The sequence below is a fragment of the Pelobates fuscus genome, chromosome 7 (assembly GCF_036172605.1).
Source record: "Pelobates fuscus isolate aPelFus1 chromosome 7, aPelFus1.pri, whole genome shotgun sequence".
Classification (NCBI taxonomy): domain Eukaryota; kingdom Metazoa; phylum Chordata; class Amphibia; order Anura; family Pelobatidae; genus Pelobates; species Pelobates fuscus.
Window position 1 is genome coordinate 79,608,566 of NC_086323.1, and position 21,994 is coordinate 79,630,559.

The window sequence follows — 21,994 nt, forward strand, 5'->3', positions numbered from 1 at the left end:
CTACTGTAGCTATGGTAACTAAGGCAATAAGCATTACAGGAAAGATGGAATGGTTGGAATGGTTTGTTGTGTACGTAAAAATTTTTTGCAAGCCAAGTTTTTAAGAAGTTTCAGATTGAATCAAAGCTGTTGAAAATCATCTTATCCTTGGATTATATCATTAACAATGTCACAGCATGTTTAAGCAAAAGGTCAGGATCATGCAAGCGTTCCAAACCAAGCAGATTACTGGCACATAACCCAAGCAGCAATTTAAAACCAGGATGTACTGTTGTAGTGATTTATTTAATTTATTTCAGAAACCATTATTAATGTGAGATGTCACTATAGAATTAAAAGTGAAAAAGATTAAAAGCTGTGACACCTGTATGCATCAGAAACCTATTTTCCCTCACTTCTATTGCTTTAACTGACTGTGCAGGACATATTTACCCTTCTCAAAAATGTTTGAATTGAACTATAAATGAACTGCGAGATGGAATGAGATGTGTTCAAGTGACACTTTAAACAAACCCTATAAGACATTTTTCCAAATGCTCTAAATAACTTATGCCCATTAGATTGATCATAGACTTCTATATATATTATATTGTGCCAGCAGCTTTGCTGGTATATGTGTAGATTAGCTGGGAGAAAAATCTATTTTTAATTAGGTTTTTATCCTGCTTGTCAATGCCTTGGCATGCCAAGGCATTGACTGACAAGGGAGAGCAGAAAAGACCAGCTGGAGGGGCCACCTCCAGCTTGGAGTGTCTTTTACACATCATGATCTCTTAAAGGTTTACTCCAACCAAAACAATAGGGTTTTCATAAAACACTGTTTTGATCAGAGCAAACCATAGTGAGGTGTAAATAAAATAAAATAGGGGCGTGGCCTGGGCTCCGACGAACATGGCCGCCTAAGTGCTGAACTCCGCTCCACAACAGCACGAGGAACGGCGAAATCCACTACTCACCCGCACGCACCGGCACCAATGGGTCGCACAAAGAGAGGGGATCTACCCCAGACCCCCAGACCTTCCTCTTCGGGGTCGCAAACGGGGCCGATGGACGACTATCTCAATGCGCCGGGCGGACCGGCTCCAAGCTCCCCGGCATCCAAAATGGCGCCGACCTCTCCAGCATCCACATGCTCCACTGCCGACACCACTACACTGGCAGATATCGGAGCAGAACTCAAACGCATGGCAATGATGATGGTCACAAAAGATGACCTCACTCACCTATCAACTAACCTACATGAGGCTTAAAGCTGAAGTGACCAGCCTGAAGGCTGAAATTAAAGCACATGAGAACCGCATACAGCAAGTGGAACAGAGGACACAGGCCGCTGAAAGCCACTCCGCAGCAACAGACACAGCCCTCAAATGCCAAGGTACAATCATACTGGCCATGAGGCGACAGTTGGAGGACCAGGACAACCGCAGCTGCCGCAACAATATCAGGGTAAGGGGGATACCTGAATCCCCAGAGGGGGAAAACAGAGGAGATGCTCACTTCCCTATTCCACATCATCCTAAGGGAGGACACACCAGCACTTATTAAATATGACAGGGCACATAGGGCGCTTCGACCCCGGCCCACGGAAGGGACACCCAGGGATATAATATGCTGCCTACATTCCTTCGCCCTCAAAGACCTGATTATGAAGAAAGCTAGAACCAGGGCCCACTGTAACTACAGGGGAGCGGAGATATCCCTCTACAATGACCTCTCACCTATGACCCTAGAAGCCAGAAGAGCCCTGAGACCGGTCACCACCATCTTACGGGAGAGGAATATGCAATATAGATGGGGCTACCCATTTAGCATCACGGTCCGCCACAATAACGAATGGGTCTCCGCAAGGTGGCCAGAAGAAATTCCCCAATTCCTACAACGCCTGAATTTACCGCCAACACCTGTCCCGAACTGGGTATTCATGCCGCTGGATCCCAGACCACAACCGCAGCAAGGCGAAGAAGATGGAACTCCCCGGACGAAGCTCCGTGATACCAACCAGATCTGGCCAACCCGGAAGAATAACCTCCCACCTGACAAGCCTACACCGCGCCCGTGGACCCCACACTCCCGAGGCATTACAGACAGACGGCTCCCACGTCGAAGAAGCGACCCTGGCGCAAACCTGCACCCCAGGAATCAGGTACTCTGACAATGGGTAGCTACAACACTGGCATGAGACTGAGGGAGGGGACTCCCCCCGGGTGCGGGTAGGCATCAGATTTCACTTTTGGGCAGACCGAACCAAGGGATATCTCATCTGCACATGGGTCCCCCACAATACAAAAGGGTAAATGAAAAATAATGTTAAAAAAAAAAAAAAAAGGGAGGGGGAAGAGGGAGGGGAAAAATGGGGGGGGGGGGAATGAAGGGTGAAAAAAAAATGGGGGGAAAAATAGGATACGGCTATGCTATAACCCTATGCAATTAATGAGTGACGACAAAGTGGGGGAGAAGGACCTTTGGGGTGGGGGGGCGAAGGACGGGAACATAGAGATTGGGACCTATAGATTTCTTGCAGTATTGACTCTCGAGAAGACAAGAAACTTGTTTTGTACAGAATGTATGGCTGATTTTGTGGCCCACAGCTGCTCATTACTGTGTAAATATTGAGATAGCCTATCCTGACTGGCAAGACTATGCAATATTACTATGTATTTTGTGTCAGGTCCACCCTTACAGCAAAGGGCTTGAGATATACATGCAGCATACGCCAGAGGAGGCCTTTGTAAAACTTACAAGCACAAGTGCCTCCTTTCGACAGCAAACTGATGACTGGGGGACACTAAACGGACAACCGACCCACCCCCTGGAGGCCCTGAGCTCCCCCCCCCCCCCCATGACACACTATCGAAAACCATACTAACGCTCTGATTGCTCTATCACCCCCTGTACGTCCCAGACATTACTGCTAGAGATTACAGCGCAAGCCTGGAGGGGAGACGGGACGCACGGGAAACGACTGGTGTGGGAGATGGAGGAGGGTGACTGAACGTAAAGAGAAGATACCCTGGAGAAGCAGGAAGCTGGAGCGTAGAAATGAGAAGGCACGTGGGAGGGAGTGGAGAGGGATGGGATGACAGATATGGATGGCAGGGAGAAAAGAGTGGGAGAAGAGGGTGAGGGATAGGGGGGAGGGACATGGCAAGGGGACAAAAAAAATAAATAAAAAAAATTTAAAAATAAAAAAATACTAAAACTTACCTCTGTTCCATGACAGAGTCCAAGTTCTCCCTGGAGCCATATCCTACTTGGTTGACGTCACCACCCTTCCCCCGGGGGAGGTCAGGAAAATTTAACATTATCCAGCCCGGAAAAGTGGCAATTTTAAGGGTCTCTCAATTAAGTGGCTTGGGTGCAGTGCCCTGTCGTTTTCGTACTGCAATGTACAACCATGTTGCTTTGTAAGTTCGGCAAAGTTTTCATGACAGGACTAAACACCTTCAGAGGCTGATTTCCTGACAGCCACTAGATGGTGCTTCTACTACGACAGAGTCAGACTGTTCTGTGATGTCCTCACACATCGCATGAGGACATCGAACGTCCTCTTGGCTCATCATTGGATTCAATGATTTGCTGTAAGAAGCGTTTGATTGGACAAGCGATGTGCTTTCCATGCATGTTGTTCTTGTCACAGAAGGTGCAGGGAGGGAGTAAACTTTTTTTTTTTTTTTAATGGGGGGTGAGGGGGCTGAATATAAATAGGGTGTACAACACTACAGGGTTAGTAATACATATTTGTATCCCTAACACTCTAATTTGCTTTTAAGTCATACCAAGCAGGTTTGCTAAACCTAAATCCACTAATTTGAGCTATTTGACATTCATATGTTTGTTATTAGTCAGCTGCTGCCATCTGTGTTTTAGCCTACAGAATATTGCTTCTCTTAAGCTCCTATTTCAACATCTGATTAAAACAGAGATACAGCAGTTCTTTACACCAATTAGTTTGAAATAAAAAAATAGAAAAAGACCTGCAACATTAAATTAGCTAATAATGGTCTATTATGAAATTCAATTTGAAAATACAGAAATTAAATCAAGCATACAAAATATGAATAAACATTCCCCTATGCTGTGGCAATATGCTTCACAAAATAAATAAAAATAGATAAGATAGACAGGAGTTACTGGAAAACTAATTGGTTCTGTAGGCATCCAACAGCAAATTGTGTGCACCAACCATACATGTAAAAACAGATACTAGAACTACCCTGCATAGAATGTGGATAATTAGGTTTGGTTGTTGAATGGCCCCCAAAATCATTTGATTCCTTCAAGACGGATAATTTTATTTATTTAAGAAATACAAGAGAAAATAGTCCACATACTAAATTGCCGGCTGAAAAATATACTTAGGGGGTGTGGATGAAGTTACCTTATAATGGACACGGGAAATAACTCTACAGAAAAGTTAGTAAATACAATGTATAGTTGTTCAGAGAAGACAAATTATGGTATGTTTAAACAAGATCTGTGCAATTTGTTTAGTTCTAAATCGAATTTCAATGGTCACTTCTGAAGCCACCAAATTCTATACCAAACAAAAACAAACCAATTAAGACAATTTGAAACAATTTTGGATCCATTAAAGGACCACTTCAGCTTAATGAAGTGGTCTGGGTGCCAGGTCCAGTTAAGATTAACCCTTTTTTCTATAAACATAGCAGTTTCAGAGAAACTGCTATGTTTATAATAGGGTTAATCCAGCCTCTAGTGGCTGAATCATTGACAGCCGCTAGAGGGCTTCCGCGCTTCTCACTGTGATTCTCACAGTGAGAAGACGCCAGCGTCCATAGGAAAGCATTGAGAATGCTTTCCTATGGACTTGCTGAATGCGCGCTCGGCTCCTGCCGCGCATGCAGCCGAGGAGGAGGAGAGTCCCCCGCCTGGCGCTGGAGAAAGAGGTAAGTTTAACCCCCTCCATCCCCTAGAGCCCGGCGGGAAGGGGACCCTGAGGGTGGGGGCACCCTCAGGGCACTATAGTGCCAGGAAAATGAGTATGTTTTCCTGGCACTATAGTGATCCTTTAATTTTCATAAGGAAAGCAAATTAGGTACTTATCGACTAAGCAACAGAAACTGCAAAATTAAGAAAAACGGCTCTCCAATTTGATACAGTTATGTTGGATTGCCAGGTCTAAGAATATTAATTTAGGGAGCGGTTTAACAGGTATCTCCCTTATGTGATAAATAAACAGCTGAAAAAAAAAAATACAAATAAAAAATTTATTTTGATGATTCAGCTTTGTTTAATAGGTAGCTCCCTGATTCGGTACACATATATACACATATAGTTTTGCTTCTGATTTTTTTTTCTCCAAAATTTCTTTTAATTCCACACTGAGAATTTCTGAATTTTAAACAAACTGAAATTTGAAAATTAACAAAAAGGAAACAATACAAATTTGTTGCCCATGGACATCTCTAATTTTGACATTACAAGCAAGTAATGGTAGGTATGATAGGTAGAACAGTGCAATGTTCTTGCTTCTTCTTGCAAACACTAAGGCAAGTAATTGTTCTGCAAACTGCTTCAGTTAAAAGGAATGCAACAGGGGGGCGGAGCCTAGCTTCCAGGCTGAACAGACGTGCAGACACCAAGCTCCCGACCAAAACTGCCATATGGGTGAAATAAAACCCAAATATCGAGATCTGGAGGAAAACCAGCAAAAAGGGGACACCCGGGGGAACACTGATACCCGACTCAAGCTTGAAACTAACCGGGAACCCTGAAATCCTGCAGAGGCCTACCTGGGACCGAAACGGGGAGAGGCGGCCGCTCTCCTCGCTAGAGAACAGGCCTACAGACTGCTATCACCTCGCAACTCATACCCCCCCCCCCCCACCCCTTTGGACCGGCGGGGGACATCCCGGTCCAAACAGGACACCTGGAACATAAGCTACGAATCTAGAGCCAAGAGGCCAGAACGGGAAAGACTGGTGAGCCACGCGACACCTCAAAATGGCCGCCGCGACACAAACCCAGTGCGACCCTGCAAGCCAGACAGACCAGAGCTGGACGGAGGCCTTTGAAGCCCGCTTTGATGCTATTTGCCAAGCCTTTTGGGACCGCATTGCCAAGCGTGAATCCCTGCCTAAACCTCCCGAGACGGAACTCACCGGCCAAGCAGCAGCGGACTCCTGTCCATCTTCTGGGCTGGGAGCCCAACCGGAGAAACCTCCAGGCCGCAGTCCAACCACCCGCGGGGAAGACCACAAATCGGAAACCCCAGGGACCCACGATCCAACCTCACGTCGAAGGCGGATCCACGGACGAAGGGCGATAGCTCCCTTAACAGCCCGGAGCTGTAGGGATGGAGACCCATTCTGCTGCACACAGCGTCTGCAACACGAGCCCGGCAACCCACACTCCCGCATACCGGAGAGAGGCATCGTTATAGCCGACCGGGAACCAGATTTTCCACGATGGCAGGCACAGGGCATTGGCTGAGGACGGCTAATTACATACTCAACGGCCCATCTACTGAAGCCCAACACCGGTCTGGACTCTGACAAACCTAATGTGGACACTGTTAATCTATGTAAAGTATGGCTTACACACACTCACCCACACTATAGACGGCGAGGATAACTCCCCACCATAACTTTTTGCTTTATTATTATTGTTTAAGCTGACACCCAAACCAGCGTGCTCCTAAAGCCTGAGAACACTACCTTAGAATATTTCACAAAAATAGAAATGCCACTGATGTTTATGATAAAAAAAAAAAAAATGTGCTGATATTTCCTCATGCTGACCAATTGTTACCATATGTCTGATTATATACTTGTCAATGCTGTTGGGGCATGACAAGCCTGCTTGTTCTATTTTCATGCACTCCAAAAATAAAGAATTAAAAAAAAAAAAAAAAAAAAAAAAAAAAAGGAATGCAACAGACCCTTGATCAAGGAACAAACAGCAAATAAGCCACTTATATGAATATATAAGATGGGGAAAGGGGAACCGATCTTGAATTTGTGCAAGTGATTAAAACCAATTAATGTAATTTTGACACTCAATAGCCATGTCACAGTTGAATATATGTCCATCTATATTTCAATTCACTACAGAAGGCAGGCACCATGTAATTACGTCTATTTGACAATATCCCTGAGTGTAAAAGGGAGTTTTCTTTTTGTCTCTAATCTATTTTTCTTTTTTATATGTATAGATTTAGCCTTTAGAAAAGCATACAGCAGACTAGGAGTGTTTCACTCTGCCAACAAGTAGAAGCAGAAAAAACGGTTTCTAAAGGATTCTCTACCATAAGTAATTTGTCGGTTTCTTTTTCAAAATAAAATAATTCATGTCTTTTCAAAACAAGGATTTGCTTCCTTAGATTTATAAATAGTTTTTAAATATATAAAGTTTCAGGAAACCAACAAAAATGAAAAACCAATATAAAACCACATACCCACAGATTCCTTTGGTTAAAATATTGGCAACAATGTTTCCTTCATGCTATTGCATGCTTTGCACAAAACTAATTTATTCTTACCTCCTGCATTTACCCCTTCCCTTTTTTTTTTTTTTTTTTTTTTTTTAAATTTACAACAAAACAACAACACTTAGAAACTTTTGAAGCCTAACATCATTCTGAGCACTCAGACACCATTAATGCCAAGTGATTACTCAGTTTTCTATTTTTTTTTTTAAAGCTAGGGCTCCATAGCAATCACAGCAGTCACAATCAGTGTGACAAAATCTCATTAAGAGTACTGACTTGCTCACACGCAAACAGACCGAGTTATGTCAAAAGATGAGGCTAACAGTTTTCAAACTTAAAATGTATAAAACAAAGCATTAGAATGCAACATGGCAATACTACAAAATCAATATCATTTGTTACAGCTTTTAAATGAAGTTCTAAACTGGATTCTAAAATAAATGTGTAGGTTGTTGGTATTCTCCAACGTACTCCGTTTTTGTAGAATCTTTTCATGAGATGTTAAAGCAAATTATTAATCTTCGCATTTTTGTATCCCAAAAGAGCAGAACACACACACACACAATCATGTTCCACAGAAATTAACTTAACTGTTGACTAGTTGTATTTCATATTTCCTAGGAGGATTTTTTTTTTTTTTTTTTTTTTTTTTTTAATAGGTTATGTTTGTAACAAGCTTTTCCTTTCTGAGCCCAAAGGAACCCTTTGTATTTTACTTCTGGGTGATTTTCTTTAAATTTGGGTAAGTGCTAGGGCCTTTCATGGTATTATTTTGTTTGTTTTTGAAGGGGTATTCATAAAAAATAAAAAAACAAAAACAAACCAACCAGAAGGAGCAATACTTCCCAGCATATTGACACAAACCAAAGGAGGCATACAATTTAATAAAAAGCAAAACATAATTGCAAAGCAACTACAAGCCACAGAAGTGCATCTGCAGTGCTACTATGTAATAAGTAGCAAATAGAAGCAAATAAGCACAGAAAAACAAATAACTAAATAGCAAGGCCAAGGTGAATCTGTCACATTTATGAGAATATTTTTCAATTCAAGTTACTTCTGTTGACAGTATACTTATATAGAACTGTTGATGTAAATTCTTATAGTTTCAAACTCATGGCACACTTGCCATGTGTGCAGTCATGCATGGGCAAGACATTTAATGCCAAACCATTTACAGTCGGCAAATCACCAAAGTTGAAAGGATTTTTGGGAACAGAAGCAATCATTGAAAAAGTAGAAGATTTTCATCATGCACTAAAATGTTTTTTTTTGTAAACCTAAGTTGTTTTGATAACTCTGCTTCCTAATCAACAAAAACAAGTATATAAATGTATACTGCGACAGACTATAAAACAATAAAAACAAAGGTGACAGATACCTTTAAGCTTAAATTTGTGATGCATGTTGAAAAGAGGAATAGACAGTATAGTTTGGGCTTTTTAGCACACTTTATTTTCACACAGTTGTTAGGCAGTATTTTGTATAAAAATTAGATCCTGACAAATTGTGAATGCATAAATACAAGGCCAATAATATACACATAATCTGACAAACGGAAACACAATAGTCACCTAAATTACTTTAGCTAAATAAAGCGGTTTTAGTGTATAGATCATTCCCCTGCAATTTCACTGCTCAATTCACTGTCATTTAGGAGTTAAATCACTTTGTTTCTGTTTATGCAGCCCTAGCCACACCTCCCCTGGCTATGATTGACAGCGCCTGCATGAAAAAACAAAACTGGTTTCACTTTCAAACAGATGTAATTTACCTTAAATAATTGTATCGCAATCTTTAAATTGAACTTTAATCACATACAGGAGACTCTTGCAGGGTCTAGCAAGCTATAAACATAGCAGGGGCTAAGAAAATCTTAATTAAACAGAACTTGCAATAACGAAAGCCTAAATAGGGCTCTCTTTACAGGAAGTGTTTATGGAAGGCTGTGCAAGTCACATGCAGGGAGGTGTGACTAGGGTTCGTAAACCAAGGGATTTAACTCCTAAGTGGCAGACGATTGAGCACTGAGGCTGCAGGGGCATGTTCAATACACCAAAACTGCTTCATTAAGTTAAGTTGTTCAGGTGACTATAGTGTCCCTTTAAATAACAAAATGTATTATAGTTCAGCTCTAGACTACTACGGAGAGGATCTGTTATTTAGAACTAAGCAGTTGGACAGCACTAGCCTAGTATGTGAGAGCCCAATAGCATTCATGTTAAACTCACTCATTTACACCATGGCTGCAACTTTGTATATTATATCCTATTGATTGTACTTCCAATCATTTAAAGTAGAACCATCATTTCCCTGGATTTTCAATATTCAATTGCCCTACCCCCTATAAATAACATAGGTTTGTGAAATCTGAAAAATAAAATGAAATGGTTACTCAAATCATAACCACTGCAGTCTGCCATAGTCGTTTGTTTGCCAGGAGTACCCTGGCCCCATTACCTGGGTACCCAATGGGCTCCTGGTGAGGCACTTCCAGCTTCTACAGAGCTACTGAGAGTGTCAGCTGACCGCTTTCAGACAATCACTGACATTTGCCTATCTGGAAATAGTTCTGGGCTGGCTGATCACACCCAAACAAACGATGCTGCCAAAAATGAAGTTACACCTCCGGCAGCAAAGGGGTTAAACTCCGTGTGCAGCACTTTCTTATCACTGAAGTATGAATGCTTAGTGCTGTTAAAAGTAGCAATCCACACAGCTATTTTTAGCTCTTTACTTCCAGTCAATAACCACTTTTTCTTCCTTGCATGCAATCTTGAAGAGTTTACTCCAGCTACCATATCAACTTGAGTGATTAGAAGTGGTCATGGGGACAGAAGGCTGCAGGTTCAGGGTTTCTGCTTAAAACCGTGCACATTTAGAGTTATTTTCACTTGTGTGCTGGGGCCTTGGTGCACCCCCAGCACAAGGGACTTATCCTTGCACTAAGAACGAAAAGGTTACAGACTACAAGGGATTGTAGCATTTTAGCAAAAATATATGGAAATTGGAATATTATTTATGTGTTCAGAAACCAAAAAAAAAAAAAAAAACCCTACAAAAGAGACAGTGGTGCTTTGCTAAATACAAGGACTGGAATCTCAATGGATGGTCACATCATGAAACCAATTGGGGGACACACTATATATGCACAAACATTACATCATACACAGTATTTTGTCTCAGAGTTTTCATGAATTTCCATACATAGCTTCCATTCCTTGGGAATAGCTACACATGGCAAATAAAACATGTATTGGTGTGCTCACACTAGAGTGGTTTGCAATGGCTGCGGGAAAAAGGTAGCTACTTAAACATTGCATGATTTGTTATATGGAGGATTCCACAAAATCCTTTAGAACCCCCTGTGTTGCACTCTCACACATGTTAAAGTATGCACCTGGAACCAAAGATCGACACCAGGAAACTGATGGCAGTGCTTGAGAGTTTCAGCTCCATAGCTGCCACAAACCAAGTGGGCATGTCACTAATGTGGGGTCCTTGCAAAATATTCAAAGGCCTCTAAAAGTGAGAGAGCTTCTTCAGCACAAATTACAGGTGATTTTGAATGTCTGTTTTTCCCCCAATAGTGTAAATATCCAGAGAAGTGACAGTTCCCCTTTAAAACAAATATTTGCCTAATCATGAGGTAAAAGAAAGGCAATAGACTCTGGAATGACCCTTCAATATTCAAAACACACACAATTGTTTTTATTCCAGACGCTCAAACAAAATTCCAAGTTAGTACCTGAAAGGTCAAGGTGAGAATGGTCTCTCAGAAGCAGTAGCAAATATTTCTTCAAAATACAAGCTAAAAAACAGAAAGCAAAATAAATGATTACAATTACAATAACAAAAGCAGTTTATAATTAAATTAGAAACACGGATTGGATTACTAGCCGTTTTCGGGTCATTAAAAGGAACACTATAGTATCAGGAATACCAACATGTATTCCTAATACTAAAGTGCTTGGAGTACATGCAGAGCATGGAGATGTTGAACATAGGAATCACCTCTAGAGGTTATCTGAGTGACTGCATCTGAAAAGGCAAAGTTTTTATTGCTGAGCCTGCAGGGACATGCTATAGACACCAGAACCACTACAGTAAAGAGAAACTATAGGCACCAAAACAACTTTAGCTTAAAAGGACCACTATAGGCACCGAGACCACTTCAGTTCAATGAAGTGGTCTGGGTGCCAGGTCCCTCTAGTTTTAACCATGCAGCTGAAGGGAGGGTTAATCCAGCCTCTAGTGGCTGTCACACTGACAGCCGCTAGATGCGCTTCCGCGATTCTCACTGTGAAAATCAGTGAGAAGACGCTGGACATCCATAGGAAAGCATTGAGTAATGCTTTCCTATTGGCGGTTTGAATGCACGCGCGCGCATTCAGAGCTGACGTCGGCAGGGGTTGGAAAGTTACCCAGCGCAGAGGGAGCCCGGCGCTAGAGAAAGGTAAGTGGCTGAAAGAGTTTTAACCCCTTTAGCCCAGCGGGAGGGGGGCACCTAATGACCCTATTGTGCCAGGAAAACTAGTTTGTTTTCCTGGCACTATAGTGGTCCTATAATGAAGCAGTTTTGGAGTAGAGATCATGCTCCTGCAGTCTCACTGCTCAATTCACTACCATCTAACAATTCAGTTAGTGTTTATGCAGCTCTAGTCACACCTCCATTGGCTGTGACTCATGCACAGTGGGCATAATTTTTTTTATTTAACATTTTTACTCACCGTAAATTCTTTTTGTTCACTTAATATGGTGGCAGTACGTATGGGGTTGTGCTTCCCAATTGGGACAAGCATCTGCAAGATAGGAATTAAGAAAAGTCCCTACCCCTTTACCCTATAAAGGGGCTTCCCCCAGCAAACCCACCTCAGTTGTAGCAAGAACACCCACGCCCTATACTGCAAGCAAAATTTGTGATTCAGAAGGAGGGAGTTTTGTACCGCCACCATATTAAGCAAAAAATAATTTACGGTGAGTAAAGATTTCATTTTTTTTTCTGACATGGTGGCAGTACGTATTGGATTACAGCAAAATCCCCAATCGGGTATGTCTCAACAGCTTGTAGTACATTATACCCCAACGCAATTTTAGAGAGAGAAAAAAAAATAAAAAAAAAATAAAAAGAGTAACTCTAGCCTGAAATGCCGGACAAAGATGCTAAAAGATTACCAAGAAGCAGCCTTGTCGATTTCTTCGGGTGAAGCAAGAGCTTTCTCTGCCCATGACGTGGCCATTGCTTTAGTGGAATGTGCTGTGAGAGAAGCTGGCGTAGCAAAACTATTGAAGCGCAAGCCATTTTGATAGACCAAACAACGAGAAATAGAATTACGAAAGGCTTCAATCTCGTTAAACTTTCATTAGAAGACGAAAAACGGGTGATCTGGTTTACTGTATTCGGCTGATCTTGATAGGTAGACCTGTAATGCCCTTTTTAACCTCTAGTATATCGCATCTTCCAGCAGGTAGGTGGCCTAGTTGTATAAAGATGAGCTGATAAACGGCTCTAAAGGATAACTTTGGAAGAATTGAATGTGTATGATGAAACACTACTTTACCCTGACAGAATATACTAAATTCTACTGAAGATGATAAAGCCCAAAGCTCGCCTACTCTCTTGGCAGAGGTAATGGCCACTAAGAATTCTGTTGCAGCTTTAGAATATGAAAAAGGAACCACCTCCAAAGTCCAAGGGGACCTGAAGGATTGAAGAAAGAACCCAGGAGGAAAACAACTTCCTAGGTGGCCTAAGAAGCCTATTGCATTGAAGAAACTTCCAACTACCATATACAAAGACCAATCCTTTCCCAGAAAGCTTTAGGAAATGCAATTTGGTCTTGACGTGGAAACGCCCAACTTGTGGAAATCTCATGAAGGAAGTATAAATCTGAACCAACCGACAAATTTACTAGAAGACAATGATGTTCCTTACAGTTAATGTAGAAACTCTACCCAACTCCTTCTGTAACAATTGGACTCAGAAGATGAAGAATCCACCATGCAGTTGCCCTGCCGTCAATCTGACCATCCTGTCTTCTAAAAAAGTGTTTTTGAGATAGGGAGAGCCGAAAACCTGGAAATCAACTCCATCAAGGCCGAAAATCAGCTAGTGTTTGGGCAGTATGGAAAGATTAACAGAACCGCTGCTCCGTCTGTTCATATCTTTTGAAGAAGTCTTGGGATCAGTCCATAGGAGAAAAACGCAAGCACAGAGAAATGTCCTGTATAGGGAGGCAAATCTGTGAATCTACATGTTCTCCTTACTTGCCATAAGGTCTATCCGGGACCGCCAAATCTCCCTTTAGAATGGTGAGCATCATAGGATCTATAGACTCACTCGTGCTGTCGTTGTAGGTGATGACATTGTCTATACCCCATAAGCTGAATCGAGCGAGGACCTCCCAGAGATCCTGAGCCCAGTACACAGTTTGGTACATAGTTGAAACAGACTTTGCCACAGGCACCACCCTGTCTGTTGACGTGAGAGAAACAGTGTTGTGGTCTGACTGCATCCTAATAAGTCTCTCCATTGACCAAATATCTGAATCGGCGAGGTGAGTGAAGAACTGCCTTACGAGCTCTGAAATTAGTCAACTCATTTTTCTTTGGACTGAGAATGCTGGCACATTAGAAAATTTAGAGGAGCGCCCCAGCCTGTGATAGATGCCTTACGTAGAGAGAACTACCTATTCTATAGGCTAAAAGGTCAGACTTGGTGGAAGAAACGTCAGGAGATGAATCAAATAATTTAAATTCAAAACAGGTCTAAAAGGAACGATTCCGCTTTGATATCCAGGAGATTCCTGAGGAACTTCATGGTTCACTAGAACCATATCTCCAACTCCCTTTATCCAACAGGGACACTGTTTCTGTTAATAGAGTACCAGATGTTCGGAAGAATTATAAATGAAAACGAGGAATTATGGATTGTGCAGACTCATAAAGAGTCTCTGTACTAGATAAATTAACCAGTGATTGCAAGTAAGTCACGGAAGAGACATTCAGATATATACTGGTACCCAAACGAATGATAAGTGACTCCATTTAATGGTACTCAATTCATGTACTTCAAAGGGATGAAGGACAGAGTCGACCCTGCTGGGGAATTCAACCTATTTACACTTCGTATAGAAATGCAGGAATCTGCCTCCAACCTCCTTGGCATCAGAAACGTCTACCCATGTCAGACCTAGTTCTACCACCAGGTAAAACTACTAGCCTTGAGGCACAGCTTTTTTCGTTTTTGACATAGCTTATAAGATACCCATTTTCCAAATGGGAGTAAACAGAGTACCGAAATGGATGCAGATCCGCAGTCCAAGCCTATGCCACAAGGACAAAAGAAGATCAACCCCTGATTTTGGCAGTCAATTTCAAAATGTATTATATTTCACTTATGGGATTAGGTCAGAGAAATGCAGATCTTTCTGGTTTCCCAGTGTATCTTGGGGATTGAACTTTTACCCCTTTTGATGGTAAACATAAAACGCCGGGCAATATAGCCTCGTTACACAACGTTTTCCCCATTTTCTGCATATAAGAAAGACAGGGAGTCTGATGAACAGAGAACCCTCATAAAAGTTCAGCAGATTATCCTGTCCTATGACCGATTCATTGCCAATGAAACTTCTTAGTACATCAGGTGGGAACATTAGCTGTAGTCTCAGGCACAGCAGCTGATCAACGATTTGATTCTCAATAAGAATCCCAAGATAGGGCTTGATAATCTTGACACCAGGCTAGGAATGATAGCATAGTCTTTGCTTTAAATTTAACCAAAGTAATTGCAGCACCTTGGTTACAATTATATACCACAGTACGATCAGGAAGGGGAGTAGCACAGATACAACAAGAAAAGCATGTTTATGGAAGAGGCATTCCAAGATGCACAATATAGACCATTAAGCAAAACTTCAATTCTTCTATTCCAATCATTAGCTAATCTTACCTTGAAAACCTCTGAACCGTGTGGGGGGCTGGTGACACGGGGAACCCTTCTGACAAGCGCCCTGCTGCCAGAGGGACCTGCATTCAGGAGTTTCCAGGAAGTTCCGGTTTGCGCATGCGCAACCGGAACTTTGGTGGAACGCAACACCACCCGGGCGTGCGTTCCACCGTTGTGCGCTGGTGCAAGCCTGCCATGTGCTCACTGCGTCCTCGGGCCACGCTTTCTTCCCAACGCCGGTACTTACTCGGAATACAAAGATCCTGGTGTTAAAGCTCCATACGCCGCGGAAGGACCCTGGCCGCTCAGCCTGCAATCCGGACAGCTATCGGGCCGCATCCCCCAGGCATCAACCCGTGTGCCTCACCTCCAACAGATGCCTGATCCGTCCCGTGCTAGGACAAGGAAGAACTGAGGTGGATTTGCCGGGGAAGCCCTTTATAGGGTAAAGGGGGAGGGACTTTTCCTAATTCCTATCTTGCAGATGCTTGTCCCAATTAGGAAGCACAACCCCAGACGTACTGCCACCATATGTCAGAAAACAATTGGTTCATTTTCAGATATTAACTTGCTTTAGAAGTTTTTATCTTCTGCTCTGTAAATCGAACTTTAATCACACACAAGGTCCCTACAGGGTCTAGAAGGCTATTAAACAGATGAGACAAGAAATTATAAATTAAACAGACTGTGCAATAAAGGAAGTTTAAACATTAGATCTCTCTTTACAAGAAGTGTTCAGGAAAGATGCAGGGGGTTGTGACTAGGGCTGTATAAATAAAACGGATTAACTCCTAAATGGCAGAGAATTGAGTAGGAATAGGAAAAAATGTGTGTGTATCCCAGTTGTATCCCTAGTCAAACACTGCTACCTACAGTCATTAGCCCATTTTAAAATGGTATTAATAGAAACGATTCTAAATAATTCCTCTGTACCGATTTCATATAGAACTGAACCTCAACAGCAAGCCAGTAACAAACCTCATGCTGATGAGTTGCATCAAAGGGATACTTTAATTTAAAGCTGTATTCCTGGCACTATAGCTTCATTTGCCTCCACCTCCCTTACACCACCCATCCGGGTAAATAAAGGGTTAAAAACCCTTTACTTGCCTTTTCCCAGCGCCGATGTCCCTCGACGAGTAAGTGCTAATGCACATGCGCGGCAAATTCATTGAATGAATGCTTTCCTATGGGGAAAAATCTGACGCTGGATGTCCTCATGCCGAATGTGAGGATGTCCAGTGTCAGATACCAGACCAAAGGTCTGTTTCGAGTCAGGAAGCCCTCTAGTGGTAGACAGCCACTGTGGGTAGACTTACAGCTGCAATGTAAACATTGCAATTTCTCTTGAGTGCAAAAGGGAAACTTCACCCAGACCACTTCAATGAGCTGAAGTGGTCTGGGTGCCTACAGTGTCCCTTTAAAAAAAATATAAAAGAAATAGCTGTTCATCAAGGGTTCATTGGCTTTGAAATTCTTCCAGCGTTGTATTTCAAAGCTGTTGCATGCAGCACACAAAACGTCAAGAAATCCATGTTTAAAATAAGTGTTGAGGCAAAAACCAAACACCAAGCCTTCTTTGCATAGTATTCTACCAATCTTCCCTAATACTTCCCTTACCTTTTGTGTCACTTTACCCCACTCCCTCTAGCATGTAAGCTCATTAAGCAGGACCCTCAACCCCTCTGTTTCTGTGCGTCCATTTGTCTGGTTACAATTAAGCATCTGTTAGTCCACCCATTATAAAGCGGTACGGAATTTGTTGGCGCAAAATAAATATAATAATAAAAAGGTGATTCTTTGTTGAACATTGGCATATGCCCACCCAGAATCCCTTGCAGTAGTAACATCACTGCAAATGTAAGATTTCAGTGGGAAAGCAAGCCTTATGGCTTGACTGGTGTGTCCAGATATGTATTTAACACTGTATTGACTATACACTGACTTCCAATCCTATTTTTTCCCCCCACCCTAACTTTCTTGGTTTGTAAAACTTATCTGACAAAAAACATTCAATAACTTGAAAAATATAGATTATAGTAAACACACTCAGAAAGGTCAAACATATGCCAAAAAGTAAGAAATAAATTGTCTTTAAAAGGGACACTCCACTGCACAAATAGACAAACATGTAGATATATCCCCAATGAATTTATGCATGATTTCTTTCATGCATGTATTAAGGGACCACTATAGGCACCCAGACCACTTCAGCTAATGAAGTGGTCTGGGTGCCAGGTCCAGCTAGGATTAACCCTTTTTTCTATAAACATAGCAGTTTCAGAGAAACTGCTATGTTTATAAATAGGTTAATCCAGCCTCTAGTGGCTGTTTCATTGACAGCCGCTAGAGGTCTCCGCGCTTCTCACTGATTTTCGCAGTGAGAAGACGCCAGCGCATGCCAAAGAGGAGGCAGAGGAGAGCTCCCCGCCCGGCGCTGGAGAAAGAGGTAAGTTTAACCCCTTCCTCTCCATCCAGCCTGGCGGGAGTGGGACCCTGAGGGTGGGGGCACCCTCAGGACACTATAGTGCCAGGAAAACGAGTATCAGCTCATTAAGAGCCGTGTAAGGGAGGCGTGCAGCTGAATGAGCTGTAATCTCCCTGCTCCCTTGTGCGCCTTCCAGTGATGTCGGGAACCAGAATATGACGTAATTCTGGCCCGCATCACTAAACAGTGCTCTAGGGAGCAGAGCAGGGAAATGACAGAAGCCCCACTGGACCCCAGGGAAAGCTGATCCACTCCACTTAACCCAAAGGTAGGTAAGCTGGGTGGATATAAAATAAAAAAAGTAAGGATTTCTGAGTGTGTGTGTGTGGTTTGGTAGACATAGCCAAATGAAGACATGCATGCATTTAATTATGCATTTTTCACTGGTAGTATGTCTAAAAACACTTGCAAAAGGTGCAGTTCTCTTGCCTGCAGTCTTTGCAAGCCCTCTTCTTCTAACCTAGCCCAGACGTTCTGTTGCTGTCCAGTCACAGACTTTCCAATACAGCTTAATTCAAAGTCTTTGTAAAGCACGTGCTTAAGGCAATTGCCGGCCTCTTGAGTTTAGCTCCAGTGAACTAAACAAACCAGGACGTAACAGGACCTATTGTCTGCTTGAAAGCCAGGGGGTATAACCAGGTTAAAGGACCACTATAGTGCCAGGAAAACACTAGTTTTCCTGGCTCTATAGGGTCCCCCTCACCCTCTGGGCCCCCCTCCCGACGGGCTCTAGGGTGAGGAAGGGGTTAATCCCTTACCTTTTTTCCAGCGCCGGGCTCCCTCGGCGCTGGGGACTCTCCTCCTTTCCCCGTCATCGGCTGAATGCGCATGCGCGGCAAGAGCCAGTCCATAGGAAAGCATTCTCAATGAGCCAGCCACTAGAGGCTGGATTAATCCATATGCAAACATAGCAGTTTCTCTGAAACTGCTATGTTTACAGCAGAAATGGTTAATCCTAGATGGACCTGGCACCCAGACCACTTCATTAAGCTAAAGTGGTCTGGGTGCCTATAGTGGTCCTTTAATTATAAAAAGCCAATTTCACACATAAAACATTTAAACAAGCTGAAGTGCTTTGGGAGTCTTTGTGCTTTAGTAGTATCCCTTTAACGGTTTACCGCTTCAGATAAGACCATTCCTGGGACCTCCTTCTGCCATAACAACTTAAAAGGACACTATAGTCACCAAAACAACTTTAGCTTAATGAGGTAGTTTTGGTGTATAGATCATGCCCATGCAGTCTCACTGTTTACGGAGCCCCAGCCTCGCCTTCTTGCATATTACATCCAGCTGTGCTGAATACTTTCGAGAGAGTGAAATTTAATCTTTACACTGTTTAAATTTAAAATTTCCTATCTCTTGCAATGGTAATAGCTTGCGAAACCTTGCAGGAACCTGCTGTGTGTGATTAAAGTTCAGAGCAGGATATAAACACTTCTAAAGTAAGTTAAAAACATTTTCCGCCCATACAGGCTGTGTGAGTCAAAGTCGGGGGAAGATATGGCAAGGTCTACATAAACAAACATGATTTACTCCTAAATGGCAGAGAAATGAGCATTGAGACTTCAGAGGCACAATCTATATAAAAAGAAACTGGTTCATTAAGCTAAAAGTTGTTTTGGTGACTATAGAGTCCCTTTCATTTTGATGAAGTTGTGCTGGAGCTTTGAGTAATCTTTTCACAATATATTGGTCCTCTAACTTTACTGTGATTAACTTTCAAAGCAGACAAAGTTGTAAATGGGCCACTGCACATACTGCCACCTTGTCCATTCTCATTATAGGAGAATGGAACTGTTCAAAAAGAGTGACTGTTTTCAATGTGGTGTGCCAGGGCACTCCTGGCACCATAAACTCTACAACAAGCTGTAATGGTTGTGGTTACTTTAGGCAGCACACTATTTAGCAATTGTAATGCACATTGATAAACAGGAATGTGTCTGGAAATATTTAAGTCACAATAGTGGGTCTTGCTTCTAAATATTTTTGAAACCTGTTATTTTTTTTTTTTCCCTTTTCAATATCAGACTCTTCCAGGATTATTCTGTAAAGTGTGAATTGTAAGGAATTAAACGTGAATTTCAAAATTTAAGACAAAAATTACTTAACTGGAAATGTTCCAGACCAAAACTGACCCATGAAGCACCTCTAGTGGATGTCTGAGTGATTACCACTAGAGGTGTTCCTAGGCAGGAATGTAAACATTGCCTTTTCGCTGAAAAGCCAGCAGTGTGAAGTTGTTCTGGTTATTATACTGTCCCTTTAAAGTTTGAAATTCACTTTGTATGTTTGGGTATGATCAGGAGAGTCCAGTGTAAACTGAGCATCATTGTCAGACAATGTAGTGTTAAAGTGAGAATGTCCTATAACATTCATAGCAAGTCCATACAACATTTTACATTCTGTCTTATTACACAAGCAGAGTTAGTCACGAAAATCAGAGATCAACATTGTTAGATTTGATATTGTTTTTCAATCAATTTTGGTCTCAAATATGAAATTCTTCATTCACACTTTAACCCCTTAAGGACCAGACTTCTGGAATAAAAGGGAATCATGACATGTCACACATGTCATGTGTCCTTAAGGGGTTAAGGAATAACCATGTGGGATCTAAATTGAGAGTGTTTACAATACCACATGACATTCTTTAACTCAATTAAAAAGCTAAATGCATAATTTCCAAGTTCAAAATTAATTGAATATTATTACTAGTGAAAAAGTAAACTGTCAACAAAGTCTGTATAGACAAACACAGAGAAAGCAATCACACATTAACTCGCTGATCTCTGACACTCCACTAGTCATGGACGATTACTCCACTCATGCTCAGTCAGCCAACTGGTTCAGCATCATGGGATATGCAGTCCCAACAGCTGGAGTTCCAGAAGCCAGTGTTAAAATACAGAAAGTTGTTTGGCTACTCGTGTTTCGGCAGACAACATTCTGCATTCCGGCACTGAGGGGGTTAATCCATCTCCCAGACACCCGGCACTGAGGGGGTTAATCCATCTCCCAGACACCCTGCACTCTGGCACTGAGGGGGTTAAACCACCTCACAGACACCCTGCACTCCGGCACTGAGAGGGGTTAATCCCTCTCCCAGACACCCTGCACTCCGGCACTGAGGGGGTTAATCCCTCTCCCAGACACCCTGCACTCCGGCACTGAGGGGATTAATCCATCTCCCAGACACCCTGCACTCCGGCACTGAGGGGGTTAATCCACCTCACAGACACCCTGCACTCCGGCACTGAGGGGGTTAATCCACCTCCCAGACACCCTGCACTCCGGCACTGAGGGGGTTAATCCACCTCACAGACCTCCCCCCTTCTCTAGTAACAGTGCCGAGTATTAACCCCTACCAGTGGAATAGGAAGCTAGGAGGACATGCCCCGCGTGTAACGGAGGACTCAGGAAAGTTGTAAGATGGCGGAGGCGCTCACAGTCACTTACCCGGGACAGGTCGGTACCGCTTCTCTGAGGTGACGGGATTCTCCTCCACCGTGTAACACTGACCACGCCTTCTTTCACTCCAAACCCACCCACCATGGAACCACGCCCACTCGGCCTGTGTCCCATTTCAAACTCCAACCGCCACCTCGCGCTGGGCTCGGTACACAGATATCAACAAGGGGCGAGGCGCGACATTTGGACGGACCAATGAGCGCGGCGTCTGAAGGGGACAGGAGCTTGTCATTGGTTGGTGAGGGGTGGGTTTGGTAAGCTGAGGGCCAGGATGGTGAGGGGGCGTGGCCGGAGCATGTTCTATTATAGTAAGACAAGTTGTAAGCCCCCCCAGTAGAGGATAAAGGTCTCCTCGGGGAGGGGTGTGGAGCTCTGTGTACACAGGGAACGTGACAAACCGTTTATTCACTAAACAACGAATTGTAGTGAAATGAAAACTGAATGACAATATTGTGGAAAAATATGCCAAGCTATAACTATTCATAAATTACAGACTTCTTTTCCCCAAAATCAACTATTTTGTCAAATGTCTGCCATTTGGATGTCAATTTATTACAACTCGATGTTTAGTGAATAAGCCTCACAGACTGGCTGGTTATGAATGGGGAGTGTTTAAGGAGTAAAGTGTGCAGTTTTATAA

General features: G+C 42.7%; 1 protein-coding gene across 2 annotated transcripts in view; it reads right to left on the minus strand.

Moving 5' to 3' along the window:
- Positions 1 to 21,534, minus strand: part of GPSM2 (G protein signaling modulator 2) — a 67,640-nt gene extending 46,106 nt beyond the window's left edge. Inside the window, exons 1-2 of one of the 2 annotated variants that reach the window (XM_063426120.1) lie at positions 21,343 to 21,534; positions 11,199 to 11,261 (exon numbers count right to left, since the gene is read on the minus strand). The gene's annotated coding sequence lies outside the window, so the exon portion shown is untranslated. The remainder of the gene's footprint in view (positions 1 to 11,198; positions 11,262 to 21,342) is intronic. The other variant, XM_063426122.1, reaches the window with a different exon arrangement.
- Between the last annotated feature and the right edge of the window lie 460 nt (positions 21,535 to 21,994).